At 49.7% G+C, this 26,932-nt stretch overlaps 9 non-coding genes and 5 pseudogenes across 9 annotated transcripts; all 14 read right to left on the bottom strand.

Moving 5' to 3' along the window:
• Positions 1-417: 417 nt before the first annotated feature.
• On the bottom strand, positions 418-608 carry LOC141201967 (U2 spliceosomal RNA). The gene has a single exon (XR_012273255.1). It is a non-coding gene; the product is annotated as a U2 spliceosomal RNA (small nuclear RNA).
• Positions 609-1,723: 1,115 nt separating this feature from the next.
• Positions 1,724-1,914, bottom strand: LOC141201966 (U2 spliceosomal RNA). The gene has a single exon (XR_012273254.1). It is a non-coding gene; the product is annotated as a U2 spliceosomal RNA (small nuclear RNA).
• Positions 1,915-3,029: 1,115 nt separating this feature from the next.
• On the bottom strand, positions 3,030-3,223 carry LOC141202517 (U2 spliceosomal RNA). The gene has a single exon (XR_012273788.1). It is a non-coding gene; the product is annotated as a U2 spliceosomal RNA (small nuclear RNA).
• A 5,564-nt stretch (positions 3,224-8,787) lies between these two features.
• LOC141202676 (U2 spliceosomal RNA) lies at positions 8,788-8,865 on the bottom strand (annotated as a pseudogene).
• Positions 8,866-9,977: 1,112 nt separating this feature from the next.
• On the bottom strand, positions 9,978-10,157 carry LOC141202554 (U2 spliceosomal RNA; annotated as a pseudogene).
• Positions 10,158-10,948: 791 nt separating this feature from the next.
• Positions 10,949-11,040, bottom strand: LOC141202715 (U2 spliceosomal RNA; annotated as a pseudogene).
• A 1,118-nt stretch (positions 11,041-12,158) lies between these two features.
• LOC141201965 (U2 spliceosomal RNA) lies at positions 12,159-12,349 on the bottom strand. Its single transcript, XR_012273253.1, has one exon. It is a non-coding gene; the product is annotated as a U2 spliceosomal RNA (small nuclear RNA).
• A 1,115-nt stretch (positions 12,350-13,464) lies between these two features.
• LOC141201964 (U2 spliceosomal RNA) lies at positions 13,465-13,655 on the bottom strand. The gene has a single exon (XR_012273252.1). It is a non-coding gene; the product is annotated as a U2 spliceosomal RNA (small nuclear RNA).
• A 1,115-nt stretch (positions 13,656-14,770) lies between these two features.
• On the bottom strand, positions 14,771-14,961 carry LOC141202400 (U2 spliceosomal RNA). Its single transcript, XR_012273674.1, has one exon. It is a non-coding gene; the product is annotated as a U2 spliceosomal RNA (small nuclear RNA).
• Positions 14,962-16,076: 1,115 nt separating this feature from the next.
• Positions 16,077-16,256, bottom strand: LOC141202535 (U2 spliceosomal RNA; annotated as a pseudogene).
• A 789-nt stretch (positions 16,257-17,045) lies between these two features.
• On the bottom strand, positions 17,046-17,137 carry LOC141202730 (U2 spliceosomal RNA; annotated as a pseudogene).
• Positions 17,138-23,233: 6,096 nt separating this feature from the next.
• LOC141202240 (U2 spliceosomal RNA) lies at positions 23,234-23,424 on the bottom strand. The gene has a single exon (XR_012273520.1). It is a non-coding gene; the product is annotated as a U2 spliceosomal RNA (small nuclear RNA).
• Positions 23,425-24,539: 1,115 nt separating this feature from the next.
• On the bottom strand, positions 24,540-24,730 carry LOC141201963 (U2 spliceosomal RNA). The gene has a single exon (XR_012273251.1). It is a non-coding gene; the product is annotated as a U2 spliceosomal RNA (small nuclear RNA).
• A 1,115-nt stretch (positions 24,731-25,845) lies between these two features.
• On the bottom strand, positions 25,846-26,036 carry LOC141201962 (U2 spliceosomal RNA). Its single transcript, XR_012273250.1, has one exon. It is a non-coding gene; the product is annotated as a U2 spliceosomal RNA (small nuclear RNA).
• Between the last annotated feature and the right edge of the window lie 896 nt (positions 26,037-26,932).

Genomic DNA, 26,932 nt, shown 5'->3' with positions numbered 1-26,932 from the left:
TTAGCTCAGGTGAGTTTAAAAGGCTGCTGTTGATAACAAGGGCATTTGCTAAATAGATGGTGTGTGTGCAACAATATACTGAAAGGTCAATTATATTGTGCAGCTTATCTCACCACCTGTAGTTATTTAGGTGAAAGCTCCAAAATGCTTGCCTAATATGTCTGTTTATCCAAAAGGAAGTAAAAAGGGAGAGCTAGAAAGATAGCATTGCATCACATTACATGGCAATGCAATGCACAGTTGCTGAAGTTGAACCAAAATGAGCTTGTAATCTGGCTTCTGCAACTTTGAACATGAAAAATCCAATGAGGAGAAGAAAAGCAAAGCCAAAGAGTCCATCCCAAAATCCGACAAACAAGCAAAATGAACAAAAAACATTGAATTCAATTCTTTCTGATTTTAGAAACTGCATTAAAGAAGGGGTGCACCGGTCCTGGAGATACTGCAATACCAGGTCAATGCGTGGAGTGGACAGAGCAAGCTCTTTTTCCATCTCCCTGTTCTAAAAATCCATTTAATATATGGTCCCCAGATAGGGGACGTATCAGATATTAAACTGATAAGAACAGATACTACACTTGATCTTAGCCAAAAGGCCGAGAAGCGATAACCAGAATTGGTTTCAAACTACGGAGCCACCCAAGGATCCTGAAAAGTCCATTTGTGGAGATGAGCTCCTGGACTCCCGTTAAGAAGACATGTTGTCAACCTCTAGATCCCTTACATGCCTGCACTTTTCGGCTTGCTGCTGCTGCAATCCACGCGTTTTAGATCTGCATAACTCCACCTCTTTAAACACAGCACCTTCACCCCCTGCTGTTCCCACCCGCCTCAACACCGTTGGAAGGGAGGAGAACCAATTAAGGCGGGGGGTGGGGTGGAACGAGCAGCTGTCTACCCTTAGCAGGAGGGCTCCTGATTACATACCTCTCCTGCTGCTGCTGCTGCTGGCTGTCCAGCAGCAGACTGAAGGTGGCTGCTGCTGTGCACAGGTATATAAAGGCTCAGAGCCTATTATGACACGCGCAGCCAGCGTTCCATTGCCACATTCCATCTACTGCAGGCAGGATACCTGGCTGGCTGAATGTCGCTGAGAAGCTCACAGAGACCGCCATAAGCAACAGTTTAACAGAATGCCACAGACTAATCAACCAAACTTTTTGGGTTGGGTTCTCTTTTATAGTCTGCAGGCATTAAATGAAAGAAGTCAGTGTTCCAGCAGAAGGAGACAACGTTTCAGAAAAGGCATTGTAGCAAACCAAAAAAGAAATTTTAAGCGCAGCAGAGTAACCAGCGCACATACCTGTTAGCTCAGGTGAGTTTAAAAGGCTGCTGTTGATAACAAGGGCATTTGCTAAATAGATGGTGTGTGTGCAACAATATACTGAAAGGTCAATTATATTGTGCAGCTTATCTCACCACCTGTAGTTATTTAGGTGAAAGCTCCAAAATGCTTGCCTAATATGTCTGTTTATCCAAAAGGAAGTAAAAAGGGAGAGCTAGAAAGATAGCATTGCATCACATTACATGGCAATGCAATGCACAGTTGCTGAAGTTGAACCAAAATGAGCTTGTAATCTGGCTTCTGCAACTTTGAACATGAAAAATCCAATGAGGAGAAGAAAAGCAAAGCCAAAGAGTCCATCCCAAAATCCGACAAACAAGCAAAATGAACAAAAAACATTGAATTCAATTCTTTCTGATTTTAGAAACTGCATTAAAGAAGGGGTGCACCGGTCCTGGAGATACTGCAATACCAGGTCAATGCGTGGAGTGGACAGAGCAAGCTCTTTTTCCATCTCCCTGTTCTAAAAATCCATTTAATATATGGTCCCCAGATAGGGGACGTATCAGATATTAAACTGATAAGAACAGATACTACACTTGATCTTAGCCAAAAGGCCGAGAAGCGATAACCAGAATTGGTTTCAAACTACGGAGCCACCCAAGGATCCTGAAAAGTCCATTTGTGGAGATGAGCTCCTGGACTCCCGTTAAGAAGACATGTTGTCAACCTCTAGATCCCTTACATGCCTGCACTTTTCGGCTTGCTGCTGCTGCAATCCACGCGTTTTAGATCTGCATAACTCCACCTCTTTAAACACAGCACCTTCACCCCCTGCTGTTCCCACCCGCCTCAACACCGTTGGAAGGGAGGAGAACCAATTAAGGCGGGGGGTGGGGTGGAACGAGCAGCTGTCTACCCTTAGCAGGAGGGCTCCTGATTACATACCTCTCCTGCTGCTGCTGCTGCTGGCTGTCCAGCAGCAGACTGAAGGTGGCTGCTGCTGTGCACAGGTATATAAAGGCTCAGAGCCTATTATGACACGCGCAGCCAGCGTTCCATTGCCACATTCCATCTACTGCAGGCAGGATACCTGGCTGGCTGAATGTCGCTGAGAAGCTCACAGAGACCGCCATAAGCAACAGTTTAACAGAATGCCACAGACTAATCAACCAAACTTTTTGGGTTGGGTTCTCTTTTATAGTCTGCAGGCATTAAATGAAAGAAGTCAGTGTTCCAGCAGAAGGAGACAACGTTTCAGAAAAGGCATTGTAGCAAACCAAAAAAGAAATTTTAAGCGCAGCAGAGTAACCAGCGCACATACCTGTTAGCTCAGGTGAGTTTAAAAGGCTGCTGTTGATAACAAGGGCATTTGCTAAATAGATGGTGTGTGTGCAACAATATACTGAAAGGTCAATTATATTGTGCAGCTTATCTCACCACCTGTAGTTATTTAGGTGAAAGCTCCAAAATGCTTGCCTAATATGTCTGTTTATCCAAAAGGAAGTAAAAAGGGAGAGCTAGAAAGATAGCATTGCATCACATTACATGGCAATGCAATGCACAGTTGCTGAAGTTGAACCAAAATGAGCTTGTAATCTGGCTTCTGCAACTTTGAACATGAAAAATCCAATGAGGAGAAGAAAAGCAAAGCCAAAGAGTCCATCCCAAAATCCGACAAACAAGCAAAATGAACAAAAAACATTGAATTCAATTCTTTCTGATTTTAGAAACTGCATTAAAGAAGGGGTGCACCGGTCCTGGAGATACTGCAATACCAGGTCAATGCGTGGAGTGGACAGAGCAAGCTCTTTTTCCATCTCCCTGTTCTAAAAATCCATTTAATATATGGTCCCCAGATAGGGGACGTATCAGATATTAAACTGATAAGAACAGATTTTTTTGATTGAATATATCTTTTATTAGCACAAAAAATAAGTTAACAGACAGTGTACAGTGCCGCAGCCCAGTACACACAGAGTTCTACATCATATTTACATAGCATGAGGATACGACGCACTAACTAGACACATCACACCCCTATGCTACACAAAACACTCAATCTGAAAGAAAAAGCATGTCAAGCAATACAGTACGACGAACCGTGATAAGGGATGGGGATTGGGAAAAAGGGGATGGGGAGGGGAAAATCACAGGTCCGAAGCTTTATTGAAAGACAAGACACATAAGGGGAGAGGGGGAGGAGGGGTTTAGTCCTCATCCTCGTCCTCCGGACCGTCCATGATGGAATAGTCTCTGAGCAGGCTGTGGATCAGCCTGCGGCAGTCCTGGATGGACATCCTCTCCCTCCTCAAGATGAGCTGGTTCCTGGCGACCCAAACGGCATCCTTGAAGCAGTTCATAAGGCGCCAAGCCTCCTGGATGGCTCCGACGGTATGAACCCCAGGGAAGAGTCCGTAAAGCACAGAATGGTGCGATAGGCTCGCCCTGGGGACAGAGTTCCTCAGGTCGTCCTCAAGTGCAGTCAATAGGCGCTGTGCAAATCCGCAGTCCCAAAAAGTGTGCAAAGATGTTTCCTCCACGAAGGGGCACCTTGGGCAGTACCGGGTCTTGCACAGGTTCCGGGCATGCATGAATGACCGGACGGGCAGTCCGCCCTGAATCGCCATCCACGACAAGTCCTTGTGCCCGTTGGTCAGCCTGTCAGACGACACATTTGTCCACACAGTCTCCAGCGTGTCCTGGTGAAGTCCTGTGATGTTCTCCACGTCATCCTTGGCTCTGATTAGCTTGTGGATAGTTTTGGGCTTCCACAAGTCGGGCTTGAGTCCCTCCAGTTGATGCTCCCCCACAAATCGAACGACGTCTCCGTAGAACCATGGCGTCGTCCAGTTGTAGGGGAAGGAGCTGTCCCACTTGTCCCAGCCGAGTCGCCTCCAAAGAGGAAGCAGGAAGAAGCGAGACATGGACCTGCCCGCGGAGCCATTCTTGACTTGCAAAGTCCGGCGGACACAATCACACACAAAAGAGGATCGCAGGAGGGTGGGGATATCTGGAACGCCCTTCCCACCCTTGCGAGGCTCCTTGTACATGACGGCCCGCCTGACTCTGTCCATCTTGGATCCCCAGACAAAGTGAAACACTGTCCTGGTAATGGCCCTGCACACAGTGACGTGTGGGGGCCAGGCCTGCGCCGTGTACTGCAAGACGGGCAGGACCTCATTACGCAGGACGAGTGCCTTACCCTCACAAGTGAGGTGTCTGAGGCTCCAGAGTCCGATCCGTTGCTTCACCTTGGCCAAGCGTTCTTGCCAGGACTTGAGGGCCGCTCCTTCCTTCCCGAACCAGACTCCCAGCACCTTGAGGAAATCCGGTTGAATGTTGAAGGGGAAGGGGGCGGAGGAGGCCGGCTGCCAATCCCCGAAGAGCATGGCTTCCGACTTCCTGCAGTTGACTTTGGCCCCTGAAGCCCGGCCGAACCTCTCACACGTCTGGACGAGGGCGTCGACTGAACCACGATCAGCGCAGAAGACGGTGACGTCGTCCATGTAGAGCGAGCACTTGACCTCGTGTCGTCCCGGACCCGGTGCGGTGATCCCTCTGATCTCTCCATTCTGCCGGATAGCCTCTGCGAAGAGTTCTATAACACAAACAAAAAGAAGAGGTGATAGAGGGCAGCCTTGTCTGACCCCAGAGAGGACAGGGAAGGGGTCAGTCTTCCAGCCGTTCACCAACACCGAGCTGTGGATATCAAAATACATCAGACGGACATACGAACAAAACATGTTACCCAAACCTAACCGGTGCAGAGCTCGGCCCATGAACTCGTGGGAAACCCGGTCGAAGGCCTTCTCCTGATCCAAGGAGACCAGGGCCGCGTGTGCGCGGCGGACCTTTATGTACTCAACCGTGTCCCGCACGAGAGCGAGGCTGTCTGCGATGCGACGTCCAGGGATGCCGCAGGTCTGGTCCGGGTGGATGATCCGTCCGATGACCGTCTTAAGTCGTGTCGCCATCGTCTTGGCCAGGATCTTGTAGTCCACGTTGAGCAGAGTGATGGGACGCCAATTCCTCAGGTCGCACCTCTCTCCCTTCCGCTTGTACAGGATCGTGACCATTCCTTCCCTCAAAGATGGAGGCATTCTACCCTCCACCACCATCTCCTCGTACAGGTCCAACAGGTCCGGACAGATGAGGTCTCCCAGCGCTACATAGAGCTCCGCTGGAAGACCATCACTGCCCGGGGTCCTGCCGGTCCTAAAGGATTTAGCGGCAGAGAGCAATTCGCCCACCATCAGAGGTTTGTCCAAGGCTGCCGTGCCTGCAGGATCAAGATGGTTAGTGATACCTGACAGGAACTTATCAGCAGCGTCGGGGTCGGTAGTCTTGTGGGAGTAGAGTTCGCTGTAGAAGTCGCTGACGACCCTCATCACGTCCTCCTTCCCACGTCGCATGTTTCCGCTCTCGTCTCGCAGCTCGTTCAGGGGCCCATGACCGGCATGAAGTTTCCTGAAAAAGAATGAGTTACATTTCTCACCCTTCTCCAGATTCTCCACTTTGGAACGGAAGACGATTCGCTTGGACTCCTCCTCAAAGTGCCTTTTCAGGCTCTTCTTGGTCTCCTCCAGCTCCTCCCTCACGTCCCAGCCACAGTGAAGAAGGTCCTGCAGCGACCGCAGCTCGCGCTGCAGCCCTCTGAAGTCCCTCCTCTTCTCACACGCCTGTTGTCGACCCTTGGCCTGAAAGAAACAGCGAAACTCAAGTTTAACATATTCCCACCAATCAGAGACTGTTTGGAAGCTACCCTTGTAGGACTGCCACATTGCGTAGGCTGCTCTCAGCTCCTCCACGACTTCATCCTGAGCCAGCAGAGCACAATTCAGCTTCCAGGAGCCGGGGCCGGACGGAAAACCGTCGCCGAGGACACCTTGTAAGTGAATGGCTCTGTGGTCGGAGAAGAAGCAGGAGACCATCGAGTGCCTACTCTGCCTGACTGCCCGAGAGGTGAACACAAAGTCAATCCTGGAGCGGAGTGAGCCATCGGGTCGGCTCCACGAATAGTTCGTGGAGCCTCTCCCCATGGAGCCCACCACATCCTGAAGAGAGGCCTCGGTTACCATCTCGATGAGCAGCTTGGACGTGATGTCCAACTTGGCAGATGTGCCAGAACTACGACCATCCTCCTCGATGGGGCAGTTGAAATCCCCGGCCATCACTAAGGTCCTGGTGGTGGCAAGCTGAAGCCGCAGGGTCTGGAAAAGCTCCAAACGCTCATTCTTCAGTGGGGACGCATACACGTTGATGAACCTGACAGGTTCTCCCGCCCAGTTGCCATCTACAACAAGAGCCCTGCCGCAGATGAGCTCCTGGACGGACTCAAGCGTGAATGCGCCCCCCCTGATCAGAATTGCGACCCCCGCAGACTTGCAGTCACCCCCACCGGACCAGTAGGATGGACCGTGGGACCACTCCCTGGCCAGATGTTTGAAGGACCTAGAGGAGGGAAGGGAACATTCCTGCAACATATAAACATCACACAACTGGGAAGTAAGGAAGGCATAAATAGTCTGACGTCTGAACTTGTCCTTGATGCTCCTGACATTAATGGAAAATAAGTTAATATTAGCCATCATGTAGGGAAAAAAGAAAAAGTTAGCGCAGGCCATACACCTTAGTTACCACTCCGGTCGGGTGGTCCCTCGTCGGTGTTGACTGCTGGTGACGGGATCACCAGCAGGCCCTCTTCCTCCATCTGGTCAAGCAGCGCGGCCTCGATCTCGGCGACCACCAGTTCCTCATCTTCTGGCTCGGCCACCAGGGTCTCAACCATGTGCTCCATCTCTTCTGGCTCAGGGAGGGTATCCTCCTTTTCGCCTACGAAATCCAGAATCTTCTTTTTGGAGGATTCAGTAGCAGGGCTGTCCTCCACCTTCCTCTTTCCCCGGGTTGGAACTGGGGAGACAAGAAGGGGAAAATCCTCCTCGGAATAGATAGCGGCGGGTGGAGGAAAGGTTACTTCCACCGCTACCATGGTCTGGGGAGGGAGAGTGGCTGCCGGGGCAGGGGAAAGGACACCTGCTGAGGAGTAGGGGAAGGAGGAAGAGGAAGTGGAATCCTCAGCAGGGGTGGCCGGGGTGGGGGGGGATTGGACGGGGGTGGCAGGGGGAGGGATCGAGAGAGGGGTGACAGAACTCTTACCCTCCTTTGACTTTTTCTTCTGCTTCGGAGCTGCTGGGACCGTCGCTGGGGCTTTGGCCATCGACTCCTTGACCGCTTTGGCCTTGGTCGTCTCGGCCTTGGCCGCTGGGGCCTTGGTCGTCGCGTCCTTGACCTTCACAGGCCTGGTCGTCGGGGCCTTGTCCTCCGTAGCTGGGGTCGTCGCAACCACCGATGCCCAGGATCTCTCACGCTTGGGGCAATCCTTGTACAGATGAGCCGCCAGCCCACACAGGTTGCAGGACGTCTTCTTCGGGCAGTCCTTCGAGCTGTGTCCCGTCACTCGACAAATCCTGCAGGCATCCTCCTTGCAGTCCTTCATCTCGTGGCCGTTCTTGCCGCATCTCCTGCAGTTCCGCGGCATGTCCGGGTAATAGATGAGGCCGTAGGAGTTGCCCAGGGAGAATGTCGGGGGCAGGTGCCGAAGTCCGTCTGAGTACGCCAGGTCCCTGTGAAGTCTAACGGTCACCGACCACTTACCTGTCCAGAAGCCGAGTCCATTCAGGATGTGAGAGGGTTCCTTCACAACCAAACAGAAGCGTCTCAGGAAGGTACAGATGTCTTGGCCTGGGGTGTGCGGGTTGCGCATGGAGACCGTGATCCTCCTTTCGTCCCTCTGGATAGGGCAGCTACCTGTAAAGGCAGAGAAAGAATTATCCGGTCCTTTTGCGCTTACCATTTCCCAGAACCTCCTGCAGGTGTTCACAGTGGCGAAGGTGACGAAAAAAATCCCCGTCAAGAAGGTCTGGATGCTGAGGGTGTCCGACCTGGAGAAGCCTCGATCCAGCAGCATCTTCTGGCAGAACACGTCCGAGGACATGTCCGGCACCCTCCCATCCACTTCCTTCAGCTTCAGGGCCACCGTCTGCCGCATCCATGGCTCCAGGGCTGGAGCTTCGTGGCGGGGCTTCTGGGGTCCCTTCTGCTGGCCAGTCGTGGAGGCAGAGTCCTTGGGGTCAGAATCGGCTCCTGGCTGGGCCCTCCTGGCTGTCCCCTGCTCCAGGCTCTTCTTTTCGGCCTTCCTCGCAGCGCTTGCCATGGCTTTCCTCCTGCAGTTACTTCTTGGAGCTGGATCTGGAACTCTTCCCGGAATGGGTGGAGCTATGCAGATTCTTCTCCCGTCGTGTTCTGGACAAATTCCCCGAAAGGTCTTTGTCTCGATGATTTTCTTCCTCGAAGATTCCACAGGACAGCCCGATTCTTCTCCGAGTCTTCGTCTTCTTCTGGATTCTTTAGAGCTTCTTCCTCCCACCGATATCCGCCTTCCTTCTCCGATGTCAGCTGGGCTCCGAAGCTCTTCTCCTTCCGAGTTCGATCGCTCTCGTCAAGTGTAGATCGTAGCTCTTGTGTTCTTAAAAGAACAGATACTACACTTGATCTTAGCCAAAAGGCCGAGAAGCGATAACCAGAATTGGTTTCAAACTACGGAGCCACCCAAGGATCCTGAAAAGTCCATTTGTGGAGATGAGCTCCTGGACTCCCGTTAAGAAGACATGTTGTCAACCTCTAGATCCCTTACATGCCTGCACTTTTCGGCTTGCTGCTGCTGCAATCCACGCGTTTTAGATCTGCATAACTCCACCTCTTTAAACACAGCACCTTCACCCCCTGCTGTTCCCACCCGCCTCAACACCGTTGGAAGGGAGGAGAACCAATTAAGGCGGGGGGTGGGGTGGAACGAGCAGCTGTCTACCCTTAGCAGGAGGGCTCCTGATTACATACCTCTCCTGCTGCTGCTGCTGGCTGTCCAGCAGCAGACTGAAGGTGGCTGCTGCTGTGCACAGGTATATAAAGGCTCAGAGCCTATTATGACACGCGCAGCCAGCGTTCCATTGCCACATTCCATCTACTGCAGGCAGGATACCTGGCTGGCTGAATGTCGCTGAGAAGCTCACAGAGACCGCCATAAGCAACAGTTTAACAGAATGCCACAGACTAATCAACCAAACTTTTTGGGTTGGGTTCTCTTTTATAGTCTGCAGGCATTAAATGAAAGAAGTCAGTGTTCCAGCAGAGGGAGACAACGTTTCAGAAAAGGCATTGTAGCAAACCAAAAAAGAAATTTTAAGCGCAGCAGAGTAACCAGCGCACATACCTGTTAGCTCAGGTGAGTTTAAAAGGCTGCTGTTGATAACAAGGGCATTTGCTAAATAGATGGTGTGTGTGCAACAATATACTGAAAGGTCAATTATATTGTGCAGCTTATCTCACCACCTGTAGTTATTTAGGTGAAAGCTCCAAAATGCTTGCCTAATATGTCTGTTTATCCAAAAGGAAGTAAAAAGGGAGAGCTAGAAAGATAGCATTGCATCACATTACATGGCAATGCAATGCACAGTTGCTGAAGTTGAACCAAAATGAGCTTGTAATCTGGCTTCTGCAACTTTGAACATGAAAAATCCAATGAGGAGAAGAAAAGCAAAGCCAAAGAGTCCATCCCAAAATCCGACAAACAAGCAAAATGAACAAAAAACATTGAATTCAATTCTTTCTGATTTTAGAAACTGCATTAAAGAAGGGGTGCACCGGTCCTGGAGATACTGCAATACCAGGTCAATGCGTGGAGTGGACAGAGCAAGCTCTTTTTCCATCTCCCTGTTCTAAAAATCCATTTAATATATGGTCCCCAGATAGGGGACGTATCAGATATTAAACTGATAAGAACAGATTTTTCTTTTCGAAAGCCCGAATTCGTGTACAAAACCCGAGTGCGCTTAAAAAAGTGACAAGTGCCACAAAAAAAGTGCACTAGGATGCTGGTCTTCTTGAAACCCTCTCCAAAAGGAGAAGGGTCCCCCAAACCATTCCCCGTCCCTCCGAGCCAGAAGGCCACAGCGAGGAACAGGGACAAATAGCCACCTCCAGCCGGAGCCAGAGGCGACCCAATCTTACCCCCAATACCTGCCCGAGTTCTCCCCCGAGCAAGGCACTGGGAGCCAAAGACTGTGCTCCCCTCCCGGAAGAGGGGAGCCAACAATGCTCTCCTCCCGAAAGAGGAGAGCCAGGGGGGTTCAGGGGGGAGCGGAACCTGATGGCCACACACTCCCCCCCTAGACCTGCCAAGAGAGGAACCCGTAAGGGAACCGCATCCCGACAAAATCCTAGTAAGGACGTGGACACACGTGAAAAAGTGGACACACAGTGACAAAAAAAAATTAAATAAATAGTGAAGGTTTCACAGTATAATACTGCCCGGACCTTCGACCGGGAATTGAAAAATTCCCCATCCTAAGGCCAGAAGGCCCGGAATAAGGGTGTGTGTGAAGAAAGAAATTGAAGTGCTAGTGCAAATGTGCCATAAACTCAAGTGGGGTTCCCAATCCCAGTGAGTTAAGGCACCCCAGGGTCACCACTCCTGGGGCACTTCACACTTCGGGCTTTCGATCTTCCCCGGCCCAATGGCGTCGATCCTGGGGGGCCATGCTTTCCACCAGATGACTATATTAGCCAACTGGCGTACTAACAAGCGCCTAAACCCCAGTGTGCATAATGTATCAATCTACTAGGGCGGCCAACATCCAAAACCGCCTTTTCGAAAGATACTACACTTGATCTTAGCCAAAAGGCCGAGAAGCGATAACCAGAATTGGTTTCAAACTACGGAGCCACCCAAGGATCCTGAAAAGTCCATTTGTGGAGATGAGCTCCTGGACTCCCGTTAAGAAGACATGTTGTCAACCTCTAGATCCCTTACATGCCTGCACTTTTCGGCTTGCTGCTGCTGCAATCCACGCGTTTTAGATCTGCATAACTCCACCTCTTTAAACACAGCACCTTCACCCCCTGCTGTTCCCACCCGCCTCAACACCGTTGGAAGGGAGGAGAACCAATTAAGGCGGGGGGTGGGGTGGAACGAGCAGCTGTCTACCCTTAGCAGGAGGGCTCCTGATTACATACCTCTCCTGCTGCTGCTGCTGCTGCTGGCTGTCCAGCAGCAGACTGAAGGTGGCTGCTGCTGTGCACAGGTATATAAAGGCTCAGAGCCTATTATGACACGCGCAGCCAGCGTTCCATTGCCACATTCCATCTACTGCAGGCAGGATACCTGGCTGGCTGAATGTCGCTGAGAAGCTCACAGAGACCGCCATAAGCAACAGTTTAACAGAATGCCACAGACTAATCAACCAAACTTTTTGGGTTGGGTTCTCTTTTATAGTCTGCAGGCATTAAATGAAAGAAGTCAGTGTTCCAGCAGAGGGAGACAACGTTTCAGAAAAGGCATTGTAGCAAACCAAAAAAGAAATTTTAAGCGCAGCAGAGTAACCAGCGCACATACCTGTTAGCTCAGGTGAGTTTAAAAGGCTGCTGTTGATAACAAGGGCATTTGCTAAATAGATGGTGTGTGTGCAACAATATACTGAAAGGTCAATTATATTGTGCAGCTTATCTCACCACCTGTAGTTATTTAGGTGAAAGCTCCAAAATGCTTGCCTAATATGTCTGTTTATCCAAAAGGAAGTAAAAAGGGAGAGCTAGAAAGATAGCATTGCATCACATTACATGGCAATGCAATGCACAGTTGCTGAAGTTGAACCAAAATGAGCTTGTAATCTGGCTTCTGCAACTTTGAACATGAAAAATCCAATGAGGAGAAGAAAAGCAAAGCCAAAGAGTCCATCCCAAAATCCGACAAACAAGCAAAATGAACAAAAAACATTGAATTCAATTCTTTCTGATTTTAGAAACTGCATTAAAGAAGGGGTGCACCGGTCCTGGAGATACTGCAATACCAGGTCAATGCGTGGAGTGGACAGAGCAAGCTCTTTTTCCATCTCCCTGTTCTAAAAATCCATTTAATATATGGTCCCCAGATAGGGGACGTATCAGATATTAAACTGATAAGAACAGATACTACACTTGATCTTAGCCAAAAGGCCGAGAAGCGATAACCAGAATTGGTTTCAAACTACGGAGCCACCCAAGGATCCTGAAAAGTCCATTTGTGGAGATGAGCTCCTGGACTCCCGTTAAGAAGACATGTTGTCAACCTCTAGATCCCTTACATGCCTGCACTTTTCGGCTTGCTGCTGCTGCAATCCACGCGTTTTAGATCTGCATAACTCCACCTCTTTAAACACAGCACCTTCACCCCCTGCTGTTCCCACCCGCCTCAACACCGTTGGAAGGGAGGAGAACCAATTAAGGCGGGGGGTGGGGTGGAACGAGCAGCTGTCTACCCTTAGCAGGAGGGCTCCTGATTACATACCTCTCCTGCTGCTGCTGCTGCTGGCTGTCCAGCAGCAGACTGAAGGTGGCTGCTGCTGTGCACAGGTATATAAAGGCTCAGAGCCTATTATGACACGCGCAGCCAGCGTTCCATTGCCACATTCCATCTACTGCAGGCAGGATACCTGGCTGGCTGAATGTCGCTGAGAAGCTCACAGAGACCGCCATAAGCAACAGTTTAACAGAATGCCACAGACTAATCAACCCAACTTTTTGGGTTGGGTTCTCTTTTATAGTCTGCAGGCATTAAATGAAAGAAGTCAGTGTTCCAGCAGAGGGAGACAACGTTTCAGAAAAGGCATTGTAGCAAACCAAAAAAGAAATTTTAAGCGCAGCAGAGTAACCAGCGCACATACCTTTTAGCTCAGGTGAGTTTAAAAGGCTGCTGTTGATAACAAGGGCATTTGCTAAATAGATGGTGTGTGTGCAACAATATACTGAAAGGTCAATTATATTGTGCAGCTTATCTCACCACCTGTAGTTATTTAGGTGAAAGCTCCAAAATGCTTGCCTAATATGTCTGTTTATCCAAAAGGAAGTAAAAAGGGAGAGCTAGAAAGATAGCATTGCATCACATTACATGGCAATGCAATGCACAGTTGCTGAAGTTGAACCAAAATGAGCTTGTAATCTGGCTTCTGCAACTTTGAACATGAAAAATCCAATGAGGAGAAGAAAAGCAAAGCCAAAGAGTCCATCCCAAAATCCGACAAACAAGCAAAATGAACAAAAAACATTGAATTCAATTCTTTCTGATTTTAGAAACTGCATTAAAGAAGGGGTGCACCGGTCCTGGAGATACTGCAATACCAGGTCAATGCGTGGAGTGGACAGAGCAAGCTCTTTTTCCATCTCCCTGTTCTAAAAATCCATTTAATATATGGTCCCCAGATAGGGGACGTATCAGATATTAAACTGATAAGAACAGATACTACACTTGATCTTAGCCAAAAGGCCGAGAAGCGATAACCAGAATTGGTTTCAAACTACGGAGCCACCCAAGGATCCTGAAAAGTCCATTTGTGGAGATGAGCTCCTGGACTCCCGTTAAGAAGACATGTTGTCAACCTCTAGATCCCTTACATGCCTGCACTTTTCGGCTTGCTGCTGCTGCAATCCACGCGTTTTAGATCTGCATAACTCCACCTCTTTAAACACAGCACCTTCACCCCCTGCTGTTCCCACCCGCCTCAACACCGTTGGAAGGGAGGAGAACCAATTAAGGCGGGGGGTGGGGTGGAACGAGCAGCTGTCTACCCTTAGCAGGAGGGCTCCTGATTACATACCTCTCCTGCTGCTGCTGCTGCTGGCTGTCCAGCAGCAGACTGAAGGTGGCTGCTGCTGTGCACAGGTATATAAAGGCTCAGAGCCTATTATGACACGCGCAGCCAGCGTTCCATTGCCACATTCCATCTACTGCAGGCAGGATACCTGGCTGGCTGAATGTCGCTGAGAAGCTCACAGAGACCGCCATAAGCAACAGTTTAACAGAATGCCACAGACTAATCAACCCAACTTTTTGGGTTGGGTTCTCTTTTATAGTCTGCAGGCATTAAATGAAAGAAGTCAGTGTTCCAGCAGAGGGAGACAACGTTTCAGAAAAGGCATTGTAGCAAACCAAAAAAGAAATTTTAAGCGCAGCAGAGTAACCAGCGCACATACCTGTTAGCTCAGGTGAGTTTAAAAGGCTGCTGTTGATAACAAGGGCATTTGCTAAATAGATGGTGTGTGTGCAACAATATACTGAAAGGTCAATTATATTGTGCAGCTTATCTCACCACCTGTAGTTATTTAGGTGAAAGCTCCAAAATGCTTGCCTAATATGTCTGTTTATCCAAAAGGAAGTAAAAAGGGAGAGCTAGAAAGATAGCATTGCATCACATTACATGGCAATGCAATGCACAGTTGCTGAAGTTGAACCAAAATGAGCTTGTAATCTGGCTTCTGCAACTTTGAACATGAAAAATCCAATGAGGAGAAGAAAAGCAAAGCCAAAGAGTCCATCCCAAAATCCGACAAACAAGCAAAATGAACAAAAAACATTGAATTCAATTCTTTCTGATTTTAGAAACTGCATTAAAGAAGGGGTGCACCGGTCCTGGAGATACTGCAATACCAGGTCAATGCGTGGAGTGGACAGAGCAAGCTCTTTTTCCATCTCCCTGTTCTAAAAATCCATTTAATATATGGTCCCCAGATAGGGGACGAATCAGATATTAAACTGATAAGAACAGATACTACACTTGATCTTAGCCAAAAGGCCGAGAAGCGATAACCAGAATTGGTTTCAAACTACGGAGCCACCCAAGGATCCTGAAAAGTCCATTTGTGGAGATGAGCTCCTGGACTCCCGTTAAGAAGACATGTTGTCAACCTCTAGATCCCTTACATGCCTGCACTTTTCGGCTTGCTGCTGCTGCAATCCACGCGTTTTAGATCTGCATAACTCCACCTCTTTAAACACAGCACCTTCACCCCCTGCTGTTCCCACCCGCCTCAACACCGTTGGAAGGGAGGAGAACCAATTAAGGCGGGGGGTGGGGTGGAACGAGCAGCTGTCTACCCTTAGCAGGAGGGCTCCTGATTACATACCTCTCCTGCTGCTGCTGCTGCTGGCTGTCCAGCAGCAGACTGAAGGTGGCTGCTGCTGTGCACAGGTATATAAAGGCTCAGAGCCTATTATGACACGCGCAGCCAGCGTTCCATTGCCACATTCCATCTACTGCAGGCAGGATACCTGGCTGGCTGAATGTCGCTGAGAAGCTCACAGAGACCGCCATAAGCAACAGTTTAACAGAATGCCACAGACTAATCAACCAAACTTTTTGGGTTGGGTTCTCTTTTATAGTCTGCAGGCATTAAATGAAAGAAGTCAGTGTTCCAGCAGAAGGAGACAACGTTTCAGAAAAGGCATTGTAGCAAACCAAAAAAGAAATTTTAAGCGCAGCAGAGTAACCAGCGCACATACCTGTTAGATCAGGTGAGTTTAAAAGGCTGCTGTTGATAACAAGGGCATTTGCTAAATAGATGGTGTGTGTGCAACAATATACTGAAAGGTCAATTATATTGTGCAGCTTATCTCACCACCTGTAGTTATTTAGGTGAAAGCTCCAAAATGCTTGCCTAATATGTCTGTTTATCCAAAAGGAAGTAAAAAGGGAGAGCTAGAAAGATAGCATTGCATCACATTACATGGCAATGCAATGCACAGTTGCTGAAGTTGAACCAAAATGAGCTTGTAATCTGGCTTCTGCAACTTTGAACATGAAAAATCCAATGAGGAGAAGAAAAGCAAAGCCAAAGAGTCCATCCCAAAATCCGACAAACAAGCAAAATGAACAAAAAACATTGAATTCAATTCTTTCTGATTTTAGAAACTGCATTAAAGAAGGGGTGCACCGGTCCTGGAGATACTGCAATACCAGGTCAATGCGTGGAGTGGACAGAGCAAGCTCTTTTTCCATCTCCCTGTTCTAAAAATCCATTTAATATATGGTCCCCAGATAGGGGACGTATCAGATATTAAACTGATAAGAACAGATTTTTTTTTATCGAATCCCGAATTCGTGTACAAAACCCGAGTGCGCTTAAAAAAGTGACAAGTGCCACAAAAAAAGTGCACTAGGATGCTGGTCTTCTTGAAACCCTCTCCAAAAGGAGAAGGGTCCCCCAAACCATTCCCCGTCCCTCCGAGCCAAAAGGCCACAGCGAGGAACAGGGACAAAAAGCCACCTCCAGCCGAAGCCAGAGGCGACCCAATCTTACCCCCAGCACCTGCCCGAGTTCTCACCCGAGCAAGGCACTGCGAGCCAAAGACTGTGCTCCCCTCCCGGAAGAGGGGAGCCAACAACGCTCTCCTCCCGAAAGAGGAGAGCCAGGGGGGTTCAGGGGGGAGCGGAACCTGATGGCCACACACTCCCCCCCTAGACCTGCCAAGAGAGGAACCCGTAAGGGAACCGCATCCCGACAAAATCCTAGTAGGACGTGACACACGTGAATAAGTGGACACACAGTGACAAAGAAATTAAATAAATAGTGAAGGTTTCACAGTATAATACTGCCCGGACCTTCGACCGGGAATTGAAAAATTCCCCATCCTAAGGCCTGAAGGCCCGGAATAAGGGTGTGTGCGAAGAAAGAAAATTTGAAGTGCTTGTGCAAATGTGCCATAAACTCAAGTGGGGTTCCCAATCCCAGTGAGTTAAGGCACCCCAGGGTCACCACTCCTGGGGCACTTCACACTTCGGGCTTTCGATCTTCCCCGGCCCAATGGCGTCGATCCTGGGGGGCCATGCTTTCCACCAGATGACTATATTAGCCACCTGGCGTACTAACAAGCGCCTAAACCCCAGTGTGCATAATGTATCAATCTACTAGGGCGGCCAACATCCAAAACCGCCTTTTCGAAAGATACTACACTTGATCTTAGCCAAAAGGCCGAGAAGCGATAACCAGAATTGGTTTCAAACTACGGAGCCACCCAAGGATCCTGAAAAGTCCATTTGTGGAGATGAGCTCCTGGACTCCCGTTAAGAAGACATGTTGTCAACCTCTAGATCCCTTACATGCCTGCACTTTTCAGCTTGCTGCTGCTGCAATCCACGCGTTTTAGATCTGCATAACTCCACCTCTTTAAACACAGCACCTTCACCCCCTGCTGTTCCCACCCGCCTCAACACCGTTGGAAGGGAGGAGAACCAATTAAGGCGGGGGGTGGGGTGGAACGAGCAGCTGTCTACCCTTAGCAGGAGGGCTCCTGATTACATACCTCTCCTGCTGCTGCTGCTGCTGGCTGTCCAGCAGCAGACTGAAGGTGGCTGCTGCTGTGCACAGGTATATAAAGGCTCAGAGCCTATTATGACACGCGCAGCCAGCGTTCCATTGCCACATTCCATCTACTGCAGGCAGGATACCTGGCTGGCTGAATGTCGCTGAGAAGCTCACAGAGACCGCCATAAGCAACAGTTTAACAGAATGCCACAGACTAATCAACCAAACTTTTTGGGTTGGGTTCTCTTTTATAGTCTGCAGGCATTAAATGAAAGAAGTCAGTGTTCCAGCAGAGGGAGACAACGTTTCAGAAAAGGCATTGTAGCAAACCAAAAAAGAAATTTTAAGCGCAGCAGAGTAACCAGCGCACATACCTGTTAGCTCAGGTGAGTTTAAAAGGCTGCTGTTGATAACAAGGGCATTTGCTAAATAGATGGTGTGTGTGCAACAATATACTGAAAGGTCAATTATATTGTGCAGCTTATCTCACCACCTGTAGTTATTTAGGTGAAAGCTCCAAAATGCTTGCCTAATATGTCTGTTTATCCAAAAGGAAGTAAAAAGGGAGAGCTAGAAAGATAGCATTGCATCACATTACATGGCAATGCAATGCACAGTTGCTGAAGTTGAACCAAAATGAGCTTGTAATCTGGCTTCTGCAACTTTGAACATGAAAAATCCAATGAGGAGAAGAAAAGCAAAGCCAAAGAGTCCATCCCAAAATCCGACAAACAAGCAAAATGAACAAAAAACATTGAATTCAATTCTTTCTGATTTTAGAAACTGCATTAAAGAAGGGGTGTGTAACATACCTGGCGGCGTCCTTGCATGGTGGTCCATCTCCCACTGTGCAAGAGGGCGCACTTGATCTCCTGTCCAGAATGTCTCTCTGGCTTCCCTCCATGCTGTCTGTTTGTGTCTGTTTCTGCTGCTTAAGGGCGGCGCCCGATCACTTCCTGCCTTTTGTACCTGCTGTGGGTCACACCCCTTGTGCGTCCTCAGCCTATTGCTGTCTGTCACCTGGTATATAGCTCAGCAGCTCCCTTCTATCCCTGCCTGAGCATAGTGTTTCCTTCAGTGTGTGCTTGCACTCTGAAGGTGCCAGGTCCCGTCTCTTGTCTCCTGCTTTTTGTATCAGTTCCCGTGTCTGAACTGAGTCCTTTCTGTGTTCTCTTGTCTGTCCTGTCTGAACACGCTCCTAGCCTGTTCCTCCTGCCTTCTAGGGGCCGATTACCTAGACCCGTTCCTGTATCTTGTCTGACCTGTCTGAACACGCTCCTAGCCTGTTCCTCCTGCCTTCTAGGGGCCGATTACCTAGACCCGTTCCTGTATCTTGTCTGACCTGTCTGAACTCGCTCCTAGCCTGTTCCTCTCGCCTTCTAGTGGCCGATTTCCTAGACCCGCTCCTGTGTCTGGTCTGTCCTGTCTGAACACGCTCCTTGCCTGTTCGTTCCGCCTTCTAGTGGCCGATTTCCTAGACCCGCTCCTGTGTCTGGTCTGTCCTGTCTGAACACGCTCCTTGCCTGTTCGTTCCGCCTCTCTGGGGGCCGTATTCCCAGACCCGCTCCTGTATCCCTCTGCAGTGTCGGTCTCCTCCGTACACTCAGTTCCAGTCTGAACTCTCTCCTGTCCTTTACCTGTTTTGCCTCTATGTCCGTTCCCTTCCTTTTTCTGCAGAGTCTGAACTCGTACCTAACTCCTGCTTGTTGTCTCTGCAAGTACTGTGTGAGTATCTGGCTCTGTCTTTCCCTTCCTGTCTGTTCCGTGTGAACAGAGCCCTGTCCTCCCTGCTCAGCCTTGTCTGCACTCTAGCTGTGCTTGCCTGTAACCCTCTGCCTGTATTGTTCCTGAGTCCCGGTGTGTACTGGGTCCTATCCCGCCTGTGTTCCTACCTGCTAGTGCCTCCCTGTCTGCACTCTAGCTGTGCTTGTCTTTACCCCCCTGCCTGCATACCCGCCTGCCTGCATACCAGTCGTGCCTGCCTATACCCACCAGTCTGTGTGCCAGCCTACCAGCCTGTTCCTGTATTCCCCTGTGTGGGTCAACAGCCGTGTCCGGGGTCTGTCCTGGAGTAGCACCTGGTCCCTCTGCTCGGTTCCTCCTTGGTGCACTGGCGTCGTATGCCGTCGTGCGACCCTGGTCGGATCGGGTGAATACCTAGTCACGCCCCTCCAGGCATTCACTCTCCGGCACGGTCCAGTGGAATCACTACCAATCACACGCACACGCCGCTTAGCCCGGGCGTGTGCATAACAGCATGCTCAGGCCATGGTTCCCGTTGAGCCCCACGGCCTTCGCTCTTTGAGAAGTTTTTCCAGCGAATACATGCATTAAAATAAAATAAATAAATTTTTTTCCCCCTTTAGCTGAGTTCCAGGCGAATTACGCACCCGTCCAGATGGATCTATCAGCCCTTGTTCCTGCGGATCCGCCACGTTACTATGGGGATCCAAGACAGTGTCGTGCATTTGTGGAGCAATGCATGCTACACTTTAAGGCCTACCCTCTCTATTTTCCTTCCGATTGGGCTAAAGTGGCCTTTATGATTGACTACCTAGCGGGTGATGCCTTGAAATGGGTCACCCCCCTATGGGAAGCATGGGATCCTGTCATCCTTGACCTGCAGGCCTTCCTGGTGGCCTTTCGTATGGTCTTCGAGGACCCTAACTCTGAAGCCCCTGCTGAAGCTTCACTTCCCAATATCCCGGAGCAGCCCCGACGGGTAATGTGTGTGGGTAGCGCAATAGTCCTCCAGCCCAATGAGACTACTGCCCACCCAGAATCCTCACAGGGTGACTACGCTTTCCGGAATACTTCTCTCAACCTCAAGAGGCAGTCCAGACGTGCTAGACTTAGAGGCAAGCCGTCACGCCAGGGTCTGTCCTCCCTGAGACCTCCTGACCCCAACCTTGAAGTCCCTACTGAAGCTTCATCTCCCTGTATCCCGGAGAAACCCCAATGGGTGATGTGCGTGGGTAGTGCACCAGTTCTCCTGGCCGAAGAGACTTCTGCCCATCCAGACTCCACACAGGAGAACTTCCTGCACCCGGCATCAGATGCTTCTTTCTCTTTAACCGGTGTGCATGTCCAAGGATGCTCCAAAGCTGTGGTTACCTCAGAGTCTGTGCACCTCTACTACCTGGCGGAGGATCCCCTGTTGCCTCCTGAACCCTCCGGGATACCACTCGATGACAAATGGAGAGAGACTTCTCTACACCCGGTACTCAATACTTTGTCCGCTTCGTCCTGTGAGCCTGACAATGGGTACCCCAAAGTGGTAGTTACCTCCAAGTCTCTACACCCCTCCGACCAGGCGGAGGATCTCCAGTTGTCTCCTGAACCCTTCGGGGTGCTACCTGGTAGCGAAAGGACAGAGACTCTCCTATACTCTGTACCTGATACCTCGCTCGCTTCGTCCAGTGAGTCCAACTTAGTGTACTCCGAAGCAGAGGTTACTCCTGAGTCTCTACACCCCTCCGACCAGGCGGAGGACCTCCAGTTGTGTTCAGAATCCTTCGGGGTGCCACCTGGTGGTGAATGGACAGAGACTTTCCTATATCCTGGATCTGATACCTCGCTTGCTTCGTCCAGTGAGTCCGACCTAGTGTACTCTGAAGCAGAGGTTACCCGTGAGTCTCTACACCCCTCTGACCAGGCGGAGGACCGCCAGCTGTCTCCAGAACCCTTCGGGGTGCCACCTGGTGGTGAATGGACAGAGACTCTCCTATACTCGGTACCCGATACCTCGCCTGCTTCCTCCAGTGAGTCCGACCTAGTGTACTCTGAAGCAGAGGTTACCCGTGAGTCTCTACACCCCTCTGACCAGGCGGAGGTCCGCCAGCTGTCTCCAGAACCCTTCGGGGTGCCACCTGGTGGTGAATGGACAGAGACTTTCCTATACTCGGTACCCGATACCTCGCCTGCTTCCTCCAGTGAGTCCGACCTAGTGTACTCTGAAGCAGTTGTTTTCTCTGAGCCTCTGCACTCTTCTGACCCGGCGGAGGACCTCCAGTTGTTTCCTGAATCCTCCGGGATATCACCAGATAACAAAGAGACAGTGACTTTTCCTCATTATGTACCTGATAACCCGTCTATTTCTTCCTGTGAGCTTGACAAGATGTACCTCGAAGCAGAGATTACCCTTAAGTCTCTGTCCCCCTCCAACCCAGTGAACGACTGGCCCTCGAATTCCCTGCGGAAGATTCTGGCAGGCCTGAAGAAGAGGGGGCGTAAGGGGGGAGGTACTGTAACATACCTGGCGGCGTCCTTGCATGGTGGTCCATCTCCCACTGTGCAAGAGGGCGCACTTGATCTCCTGTCCAGAATGTCTCTCTGGCTTCCCTCCATGCTGTCTGTTTGTGTCTGTTTCTGCTGCTTAAGGGCGGCGCCCGATCACTTCCTGCCTTTTGTACCTGCTGTGGGTCACACCCCTTGTGCGTCCTCAGCCTATTGCTGTCTGTCACCTGGTATATAGCTCAGCAGCTCCCTTCTATCCCTGCCTGAGCATAGTGTTTCCTTCAGTGTGTGCTTGCACTCTGAAGGTGCCAGGTCCCGTCTCTTGTCTCCTGCTTTTTGTATCAGTTCCCGTGTCTGAACTGAGTCCTTTCTGTGTTCTCTTGTCTGTCCTGTCTGAACACGCTCCTAGCCTGTTCCTCCTGCCTTCTAGGGGCCGATTACCTAGACCCGTTCCTGTATCTCGTCTGACCTGTCTGAACACGCTCCTAGCCTGTTCCTCCTGCCTTCTAGGGGCCGATTACCTAGACCCGTTCCTGTATCTTGTCTGACCTGTCTGAACTCGCTCCTAGCCTGTTCCTCTCGCCTTCTAGTGGCCGATTTCCTAGACCCGCTCCTGTGTCTGCTCTGTCCTGTCTGAACACGCTCCTTGCCTGTTCGTTCCGCCTTTTAGTGGCCGATTTCCTAGACCCGCTCCTGTGTCTGGTCTGTCCTGTCTGAACACGCTCCTTGCCTGTTCGTTCCGCCTTCTAGTGGCCGATTTCCTAGACCCGCTCCTGTGTCTGGTCTGTCCTGTCTGAACACGCTCCTTGCCTGTTCGTTCCGCCTCTCTGGGGGCCGTATTCCCAGACCCGCTCCTGTATCCCTCTGCAGTGTCGGTCTCCTCCGTACACTCAGTTCCAGTCTGAACTCTCTCCTGTCCTTTACCTGTTTTGCCTCTATGTCCGTTCCCTTCCTTTTTCTGCAGAGTCTGAACTCGTACCTAACTCCTGCTTGTTGTCTCTGCAAGTACTGTGTGAGTATTTGGCTCTGTCTTTCCCTTCCTGTCTGTTCCGTGTGAACAGAGCCCTGTCCTCCCTGCTCAGCCTTGTCTGCACTCTAGCTGTGCTTGCCTGTAACCCTCTGCCTGTATTGTTCCTGAGTCCCGGTGTGTACTGGGTCCAATCCCGCCTGTGTTCCTACCTGCTAGTGCCTCCCTGTCTGCACTCTAGCTGTGCTTGTCTTTACCCCCCTGCCTGCATACCCGCCTGCCTGCATACCAGTCGTGCCTGCCTATACCCACCAGTCTGTGTGCCAGCCTACCAGCCTGTTCCTGTATTCCCCTGTGTGGGTCAACAGCCGTGTCCGGGGTCTGTCCTGGAGTAGCACCTGGTCCCTCTGCTCGGTTCCTCCTTGGTGCACTGGCGTCGTATGCCGTCGTGCGACCCTGGTCGGATCGGGTGAATACCTAGTCACGCCCCTCCAGGCATTCACTCTCCGGCACGGTCCAGTGGAATCACTACCAATCACACGCACACGCCGCTTAGCCCGGGCGTGTGCATAACAGGGTGCACCGGTCCTGGAGATACTGCAATACCAGGTCAATGCGTGGAGTGGACAGAGCAAGCTCTTTTTCCATCTCCCTGTTCTAAAAATCCATTTAATATATGGTCCCCAGATAGGGGACGTATCAGATATTAAACTGATAAGAACAGATACTACACTTGATCTTAGCCAAAAGGCCGAGAAGCGATAACCAGAATTGGTTTCAAACTACGGAGCCACCCAAGGATCCTGAAAAGTCCATTTGTGGAGATGAGCTCCTGGACTCCCGTTAAGAAGACATGTTGTCAACCTCTAGATCCCTTACATGCCTGCACTTTTCGGCTTGCTGCTGCTGCAATCCACGCGTTTTAGATCTGCATAACTCCACCTCTTTAAACACAGCACCTTCACCCCCTGCTGTTCCCACCCGCCTCAACACTGTTGGAAGGGAGGAGAACCAATTAAGGCGGGGGGTGGGGTGGAACGAGCAGCTGTCTACCCTTAGCAGGAGGGCTCCTGATTACATACCTCTCCTGCTGCTGCTGCTGCTGGCTGTCCAGCAGCAGACTGAAGGTGGCTGCTGCTGTGCACAGGTATATAAAGGCTCAGAGCCTATTATGACACGCGCAGCCAGCGTTCCATTGCCACATTCCATCTACTGCAGGCAGGATACCTGGCTGGCTGAATGTCGCTGAGAAGCTCACAGAGACCGCCATAAGCAACAGTTTAACAGAATGCCACAGACTAATCAACCAAACTTTTTGGGTTGGGTTCTTTTTTATAGTCTGCAGGCATTAAATGAAAGAAGTCAGTGTTCCAGCAGAGGGAGACAACGTTTCAGAAAAGGCATTGTAGCAAACCAAAAAAGAAATTTTAAGCGCAGCAGAGTAACCAGCGCACATACCTGTTAGCTCAGGTGAGTTTAAAAGGCTGCTGTTGATAACAAGGGCATTTGCTAAATAGATGGTGTGTGTGCAACAATATACTGAAAGGTCAATTATATTGTGCAGCTTATCTCACCACCTGTAGTTATTTAGGTGAAAGCTCCAAAATGCTTGCCTAATATGTCTGTTTATCCAAAAGGAAGTAAAAAGGGAGAGCTAGAAAGATAGCATTGCATCACATTACATGGCAATGCAATGCACAGTTGCTGAAGTTGAACCAAAATGAGCTTGTAATCTGGCTTCTGCAACTTTGAACATGAAAAATCCAATGAGGAGAAGAAAAGCAAAGCCAAAGAGTCCATCCCAAAATCCGACAAACAAGCAAAATGAACAAAAAACATTGAATTCAATTCTTTCTGATTTTAGAAACTGCATTAAAGAAGGGGTGCACCGGTCCTGGAGATACTGCAATACCAGGTCAATGCGTGGAGTGGACAGAGCAAGCTCTTTTTCCATCTCCCTGTTCTAAAAATCCATTTAATATATGGTCCCCAGATAGGGGACGTATCAGATATTAAACTGATAAGAACAGATACTACACTTGATCTTAGCCAAAAGGCCGAGAAGCGATAACCAGAATTGGTTTCAAACTACGGAGCCACCCAAGGATCCTGAAAAGTCCATTTGTGGAGATGAGCTCCTGGACTCCCGTTAAGAAGACATGTTGTCAACCTCTAGATCCCTTACATGCCTGCACTTTTCGGCTTGCTGCTGCTGCAATCCACGCGTTTTAGATCTGCATAACTCCACCTCTTTAAACACAGCACCTTCACCCCCTGCTGTTCCCACCCGCCTCAACACCATTGGAAGGGAGGAGAACCAATTAAGGCGGGGGGTGGGGTGGAACGAGCAGCTGTCTACCCTTAGCAGGAGGGCTCCTGATTACATACCTCTCCTGCTGCTGCTGCTGCTGGCTGTCCAGCAGCAGACTGAAGGTGGCTGCTGCTGTGCACAGGTATATAAAGGCTCAGAGCCTATTATGACACGCGCAGCCAGCGTTCCATTGCCACATTCCATCTACTGCAGGCAGGATACCTGGCTGGCTGAATGTCGCTGAGAAGCTCACAGAGACCGCCATAAGCAACAGTTTAACAGAATGCCACAGACTGATCAACCAAACTTTTTGGGTTGGGTTCTCTTTTATAGTCTGCAGGCATTAAATGAAAGAAGTCAGTGTTCCAGCAGAGGGAGACAACGTTTCAGAAAAGGCATTGTAGCAAACCAGAAAAGAAATTTTAAGCGCAGCAGAGTAACCAGCGCACATACCTGTTAGCTCAGGTGAGTTTAAAAGGCTGCTGTTGATAACAAGGGCATTTGCTAAATAGATGGTGTGTGTGCAACAATATACTGAAAGGTCAATTATATTGTGCAGCTTATCTCAACACCTGTAGTTATTTAGGTGAAAGCTCCAAAATGCTTGCCTAATATGTCTGTTTATCCAAAAGGAAGTAAAAAGGGAGAGCTAGAAAGATAGCATTGCATCACATTACATGGCAATGCAATGCACAGTTGCTGAAGTTGAACCAAAATGAGCTTGTAATCTGGCTTCTGCAACTTTGAACATGAAAAATCCAATGAGGAGAAGAAAAGCAAAGTCAAAGAGTCCATCCCAAAATCCGACAAACAAGCAAAATGAACAAAAAACATTGAATTCAACTCTTTCTGATTTTAGAAACTGCATTAAAGAAGGGGTGCACCGGTCCTGGAGATACTGCAATACCAGGTCAATGCGTGGAGTGGACAGAGCAAGCTCTTTTTCCATCTCCCTGTTCTAAAAATCCATTTAATATATGGTCCCCAGATAGGGGACGTATCAGATATTAAACTGATAAGAACAGATACTACACTTGATCTTAGCCAAAAGGCCGAGAAGCGATAACCAGAATTGGTTTCAAACTACGGAGCCACCCAAGGATCCTGAAAAGTCCATTTGTGGAGATGAGCTCCTGGACTCCCGTTAAGAAGACATGTTGTCAACCTCTAGATCCCTTACATGCCTGCACTTTTCGGCTTGCTGCTGCTGCAATCCACGCGTTTTAGATCTGCATAACTCCACCTCTTTAAACACAGCACCTTCACCCCCTGCTGTTCCCACCCGCCTCAACACCGTTGGAAGGGAGGAGAACCAATTAAGGCGGGGGGTGGGGTGGAACGAGCAGCTGTCTACCCTTAGCAGGAGGTCTCCTGATTACATACCTCTCCTGCTGCTGCTGCTGCTGGCTGTCCAGCAGCAGACTGAAGGTGGCTGCTGCTGTGCACAGGTATATAAAGGGTCAGAGCCTATTATGACACGCGCAGCCAGCGTTCCATTGCCACATTCCATCTACTGCAGGCAGGATACCTGGCTGGCTGAATGTCGCTGAGAAGCTCACAGAGACCGCCATAAGCAACAGTTTAACAGAATGCCACAGACTAATCAACCAAACTTTTTGGGTTGGGTTCTCTTTTATAGTCTGCAGGCATTAAATGAAAGAAGTCAGTGTTCCAGCAGAGGGAGACAACGTTTCAGAAAAGGCATTGTAGCAAACCAAAAAAGAAATTTTAAGCGCAGCAGAGTAACCAGCGCACATACCTGTTAGCTCAGGTGAGTTTAAAAGGCTGCTGTTGATAACAAGGGCATTTGCTAAATAGATGGTGTGTGTGCAACAATATACTGAAAGGTCAATTATATTGTGCAGCTTATCTCACCACCTGTAGTTATTTAGGTGAAAGCTCCAAAATGCTTGCCTAATATGTCTGTTTATCCAAAAGGAAGTAAAAAGGGAGAGCTAGA

Source organism: Phyllobates terribilis, unplaced genomic scaffold, assembly GCF_046119375.1.
Source record: "Phyllobates terribilis strain yellow unplaced genomic scaffold, ASM4611937v1 Scaffold_123__1_contigs__length_5148117, whole genome shotgun sequence".
NCBI classification, from domain to species: Eukaryota; Metazoa; Chordata; class Amphibia; order Anura; family Dendrobatidae; genus Phyllobates; species Phyllobates terribilis.
The sequence above is the reverse complement of the archived record's forward strand: the minus strand, read 5'-3'. Positions and strand labels throughout refer to the sequence as shown.